Source organism: Carlito syrichta, unplaced genomic scaffold (assembly GCF_000164805.1).
Source record: "Carlito syrichta isolate Samal-C Ts95f unplaced genomic scaffold, Tarsius_syrichta-2.0.1 Scaffold307240, whole genome shotgun sequence".
NCBI classification, from domain to species: Eukaryota; Metazoa; Chordata; class Mammalia; order Primates; family Tarsiidae; genus Carlito; species Carlito syrichta.
The window spans coordinates 11753-18380 of NW_007251336.1; positions in this window are offsets into that span (position 1 = coordinate 11753).

Genomic DNA, 6628 nt, shown 5'->3' on the forward strand with positions numbered 1-6628 from the left:
GGAAGGCTGAGGCAGAAGGATCGCCAGAGCCCAGCAGGTAGAGGCTGCGGTGGCCGGGAGTGGCCACTGCACTCCAGTCTGGGTGACAGAGCAAGACTTCAACTCAAAAAAAAAAAAAGAAAAAAGAAAGTATTCCTTCTGGGATAATTGCTTTCTCCACATCCCTCTTTTGTGCTTCCATATTAGCTCCTGTCCATTCTCTGGGTGTATTATAATACCCAACTTTTTTTTTTTTGAGACAGGGTCTCACTCTGGTGCCAAGGCTGGAGTGCAAAGGCACAATCCAGCAGCTCATCACACCCTCTTGACCTCCTGAACTCAAGCAATCTTCCTGCTTCAGCCTCCCTAGTAGCTGGGACTACAGGCACACATCACCACGCCTGGCTAATTTTTCTGGTAGAGTTGAAGTCTCACTATGCTGCCCAGGCTGGTCCCGAATTCCTGGGCTCAAGTGATTCTCCTGCCTCTGCCTCCCAAAGTGCTGGGATTACAAGTGTGAGACACCACACCCAATCTCCTGTTGACCTTTAAGCTTTTTGAAGATAGACATCATGTCTTGCTCATAGTTGTACTCCCAGGATGTGGCCCATGCCTGGCACACAACAGTCTATCAATAAATACTGAATTTTTTATTGATTCCATTGGCAACTCAAAGTAATTATCTCCCTTAAATTTCTGCTCAAACTTTATTATCACCTTTTGAAAGCATTCTTAATATTCCAGAAGTTTGCTTTTATTTTTATTTATTTTTGAGATGGAGTCTTACTCCGTCGCCCAGGCTGGAGTGCAGTGACACACTCACAGCCACCCCCACACGTTGACCCTCTGGGATCCAGCGATCCTTCCGCCTCAGCCTTACAAGTAACAAAACTACAGGCGAGTGCTACCACGCCTGGTTATTTTTATTTTTTTTTTTTAATTGTAGAGACGAAGTCTCGCGAAGTTCCCTGGGCTGGTCTCAAACTGGTGGGCTCAGACAATCCACTCGCCTTGGCCTGCTACAGTGCTGTGATTACAGGCTGAGCCACTGAGCTCAACCCAGAAGTTATGTTTTAATTATCTAAAACACTTGCAAATACCTTTCCAAACACAGAGAACTTAAACACGTTTTAATACTAACCCAAGAGAAGTAAAATGTATTGTACAAAGAATGCGAATGAAATTCGGCTGCAAAACCAAATACTAAAAATACCACCATTCCTAACTTTTATGCTAAATATGTATTCATTCAACAATTTTAGAAAAAGATTCAAGTAAAGACTCTTCTACAACTTAAGTTCTATCATTTCATGAAGTATGTGAATTCCGACTATGCACAAAGCTCTTATGAAATTCTATCAAAGTAAGTGTGTTTTTTTTTTCTTTTTAAGAGACAGAGGTCTTGCTAGCCTGATTGCCCAGGCTAGTCTTGAACTCTTGGCTTTGAGCAATGCTCCTGCCTCAGCCTCCCTATTAGTTACAGGGAAGAGCCACTGCACCTGGCTGTTACCTCTTATACTCTCCTCAGTCTCTACTTTTTTTTCCCCTTACACTTGCTCTTACCATTTATTTGCTGGTTTTATTTTTATTTTACCTGTTTTTTCTTTTTCTTTTTTTTTTTTGAGTTGGAGTCTCACTGTGTCGTCCAGACTGGAGTGCAGTGGTCGCTCCCGGCCACCGCAGCCTTGACCTGCTGGGCTCCGGCGATCCTTCCGCCTCAGCCTTCCGAGTAGCCAGAATTACAGGCACGTGCTACCATGCCTGGCTAATTTTTTGATTTATTGTAGAGATGAGGTCTCACCTGCCCAGGCGGGTCTCGAACCCGTGGGCTCAGGCAATCCACTCACCTCAGCCTCCCAAAGGCGCGGGATTACAGGCTGAGCCATGGAGCCCAGCTACTTTTTCTTTTTCTTTTTGAGTGGGAATCACTGTTGCCCAGGCTCAAGGGCACTGCCAGTCAGGGCTCACTGAAGCCTCAACCTTTTAACCTCAGACCATTCTTCCACTATAGCCTCCTGAATTGCCAGAACTACAGGTAAGTACCACCACACCCATTTTAATTTTTTTTTATTCCTCATGTTACCAAGGCTGGACTTGAACTCCTGGCCTCAAGCAATTCTCCTGCCTCAGCCTCCCAAAGTGTGGAGATTCCAGGCATGAGCCACCACCCCCAGTCTTATTTTACCTATTCTACGGTATATTTGTATTCCTCGCCTTCACTCCATGAATTATTCTAATTATGTATATGGATTCTGTATATGTGTGGCTTGATGTCAGCCCAAAGTTGGTGTTAACGGAATACCGCCATGGTTGAAAATATTTTTTTAAATTGCTCTTTCAAAATAGACCCAGCATCTTATTCTTTCTTCATGTTTTCGGAACTGATAGGACTTCTGGAAGGGTCCAACAGTCATTCAAAGCCATGTATGATGACTATCAGGGGGATCAAACTGAGTAGTCTTGTAAAATGTGGAATGACTATAAAAGCAACAGGACTGGTTTTCTTCATCAGCTTTTAAACGACTCTGGTAGCAGTACAAGTAGGCTGGGCATGGTGGCTCAAGCCTGTAATCCCAGCATTTTGGGAGGCCGAGGTGAGGAGATTGCCTGAGCCTGGGCAACTTGGTGAGACTCCATCTCTACAATAATCAAAAAATTAGCCAGGCATGGTAGCGTGCACCTGTAGTTCTGGCTACTTGGAAGGCTGAGGTGGAAGGATCACCAGAGCTCAACAGGTGATGCTAGGATGATCGTGAGCATGCTACTGCACTCCAGCCTGGGTGACCGAGTGAGACTCCAACTCAAAAAAAACAAAACAAAAAACAGTACAAGTATACACCTTCTCAATGTGAGTACTTCAGAGAACATAACTTGCTTTGGTTTCTTGCTCATTGAAGAGTTTGATCATGGGAAAAATGTTTATGACACAATGTTAAGTCAAGATTTCAGATTCTATATAATATATACTATGATCTGCAATGTAAAAATAAGTATATAATCATGAATTGGAAGATATATGTAAAATAAATACTGCTGTTGTGAGAGTGGAGGATTTTTTTCCCCTTTCTTCAAAATTATTTAATGTTGTCTCTGGGCGCAGTGGCTCACACTTGTAATCCCATCACTTGGGGAAACAGAGGCAAGAGAATTGCCTGAGCACCTGGGTTCGAGACCAGCCCAGGCTACTTGGCGAGACCTACTATAAATTAAAAAATTACTCAGGCATGATGGTACATGCCTGGGGTTCCAGCTACTTGGATAACTAAGGCAGAAAGATTGCCTGAGACCAGCAGGTCGAGACTAAGATGGCCATGAGCAGGCCACTGCCCTCCAGCCTGGGTGACAGAGTGAGACTCTGACTCAAAAAAAAAAAAACCTTGAGCAAGCCACGGAGTTCTTTTTCTGAGAACTGGTTTTATCTGGACCGTGTCTTGTGACCCAAGAGCTGTTTGGCAGGGGAGAGGTGAGTGAAGTCTTCACAGTAGACAGAAGACAATAGAAACTTATTAGGTGCCATATCTGGGGACGTAAGAGAGCACAAAATCACTGGATGACTCTCAGAAGCGATATTTTTCTGAAAGTGGGACTGACAAAGTAGTGGGTTTGAACAGCCAGGAGGAACTGTCACTTTTCTTTTTTTAGCTGGAGTCTCACTCTCTCTCCTAGGCTGCAGTGCAGTGGCACGCTCATGGTCACCACAGCCTTGAGCTGCTGGGCTCAGGCAATCCTTCCACCTCAGCCTTCGAAGTAGCTGGAACTTCAGGCATGCGCCACTGTACCTAATTTTTTAATTTATTGTAGAGATGAGGTCTCACCAGGTTGCCCGGTCTGGTCTCAAATCCCTGGTGTCTCAGGAAATCCTCTGGTCTCAGCCGCCCAAAGTGCTGGCATCCCAGGCATGAGCCACTGCTGAACTGTCACTTATTAAGACATATTTTTGTCAGGGCCTGTGCCAAGTGCTCTATATATATTGTTTAACTTTTCATAGCTTGATGGTTACATTATGATTTCTATTTACAAGTTAAGAAAGTGAGGTAATTTTAGGCCAGGCACAGTGACTCATGCCTATAATCCCAGCAAACATTGGGAGGCCTAGGCGGGAGGATTGCTTGAGGCAGTGAGTTTGAGATCAGCCTGGGCGATATAGTTAGACCCTGCCTCTATAATCATTACTTATTTTTTGAGTCGTAGCCTCACTCTGTCACCCACGCTGGAGTGCAGTGGCATGCTATTCATGGCCACCGCAGCCTCAACCTGCTGGACTCATGCAATCTTTTCACCTCAGTTTTCCAAGTAGCTGGAACTATATGCACGCACCACCATGCCCAGCTATTTTGATTTGTTGTAGACATGTGGTCGCGCCAAGTTACCCAGGCTGACCTCGAATCCGTGGGCTCAGGCAATCCTCTTACCTCGGCCTCCCAAAGTGCTGGGATTATAGGCATGAGCCACTGAACCTGGTCTAATAATTATTTTTATAATTTTTAAATTATTTATTTAAGTGAGAAAGCAGGATTTATTGAGAGAACAGAAAAGCTCCCACAGTGGGAGGGGACCCCAAGGGGTTGCCCCTAAAATAATTTAATAAAACAAAAAGTTAGATCATGAGAGCTACCGCCCAAAGTCACAAAGGTATTGACCAAGTTAAGGTCATTACATGATCTTGTTTTGTCTGAAACTCATGCAAGTTACTAGTCCTATAGTTCAGTTTTTTATAGGTTAAATGTATGCGGTAACCAAGTAATTCAAAAGCTATTTAAAAGCATTCTTAGCTCACAGCCCTATAAATGTGGGCTCAGGGTATGATTTGGCCCGTGGGGCACGGTCTGCAGACTCCTGTTCTAGGGCTTTCAGTTGAGATCCTGGGATGTTCAACAGGGCTCTTTTCCATCTTGGATTCTAATCTTGTCACATCAGCACGAGGAACCTCATGACAACTCCTCTCTGCTCTAGCTTTTAGCCTCTACACTGCATGGTCTCAAAACTGCAATTATCCTGAGGGGAAAATCAGCCTCCTGGTTTGTGACACATCTCCAATACTGTCACTCCAGCCACAAGAGATGGCCCCAAGCTCTGCCAGTTGTTCTTTTTTTACTTTGAGTTGGAGTCTCACTCTGTCACCCACGTTGGAGTGCAGTGGCACATTCATGGCCACCACAGCCTCGACTTGCTGAGCTCAGGCGATCCATCCGCCTCAGCTTTCAAAGTAGCTGGAACTACAGGTGTACACCACCATCCCTGGTTAATTTTTTGATTTATTGTAGAGATGAGGTCTTGCCAAGTTACCCAGGCTGGTCTTGAACCCTGGGCTCAGGAAATCCTCTCACCTCCGACTCCCAAAGTGCTGGGATTATAGGCGTGAGACACTGCGTCCACTCAGTTGCTGTTCTTTAGTAGCAGCCTTGCTTACCTTACGCTCAGAGCAGGCTCATGCTAGCAGGAAAAAATTGGCTGCAAGGATCAATTCATCTACCTTAAGTTTCTCCTCTCTAGGATCTTGAACCCTTTAGTGTTCATTGTTTCAGTTGCTCCCACATGCTTTTAAGTAGATGACTAATTTTAAAATAGTACTTTAAAGCTAAATAAACCATAAATTCACAATGCTATTTTCTTTCAATGCTGAAAAGCTTTCTTGAACTATTAATTATTAAAACATAAAAGACAAAAAAAGGCCATTTAAAGTAGTGTAGGCTGTAGAAGAATGTCTAAAGTTGACTAGATGATATACTCGATTCAAAAACTCAAGTACAAAAACATATTGGCTGGGCATGGTGGCTCACGCCTATAATCTCAGCACTTTCGGAGGCCGAGGTGAGAGCATCGCCTGAGCCCACGGGTTCAAGACCAGCATGGGCAACTTGGCGAGACCTCATTTCTACAACAAATCAAAAAATTAGCCAGGCATGGTGGTGCACGCCTGTAGTTCCAGCTACTTGGAAGGCTGAGACAAAAGGATCACCTGTGCCCAGAAGGACAAGGCTGTGGTGGCTGTGTGCCGCTGCACTTCAGCCTGTGTGACCGAGTGAGACTCCAACTCAAAAAAAAAAAAAGAACGTATCATAAAAGAGCCATTCTTCCACTTCATCTCCCAGTCATTCAAGTCCACTCCCCATTAGCAACATAATAATTATTTCATCTGGAGACAGTTTACAAAAATAAGTATATTGCCCTTTTTTGGACATATACTACATATGCTTTGTATTTTTTTGAGACAGGTTTTCACTATGTTGCCCATGCTAGAGTGCAGTGGCTATTCACAGACACAATCACAGCCCACTGCAGCCTCAAACTTCTGCAGTCTTAAAACTGCAGTCTCAAGAGATCCTTCCGACTCAGCCTCCTGATTAGCTGAAATTACAGACATGTAACACTCACTCAACATCCTGCATTTTTTATTTAGCTCTGTAAATCTTACAGTATTTTTAATATCAGTCCAGGTTGTTTTTATATTTTTTGTTTTTTTTGAGTTGGAGTCTCACTCTGTCGCCCAGACTGAAGTGCAGTGGCCGCTCCCGGCCACCGCAGCCTCGACCTGCTGGGCTCCGGCGATCCTTCTGCCTCAGTCTTCCGAGTAGCTGGAATTACAGGCATGCACTACCATGCCTGGTTGATTTTTTGATTTATTGTAGAGATGAGGTCTTGCTGCCCA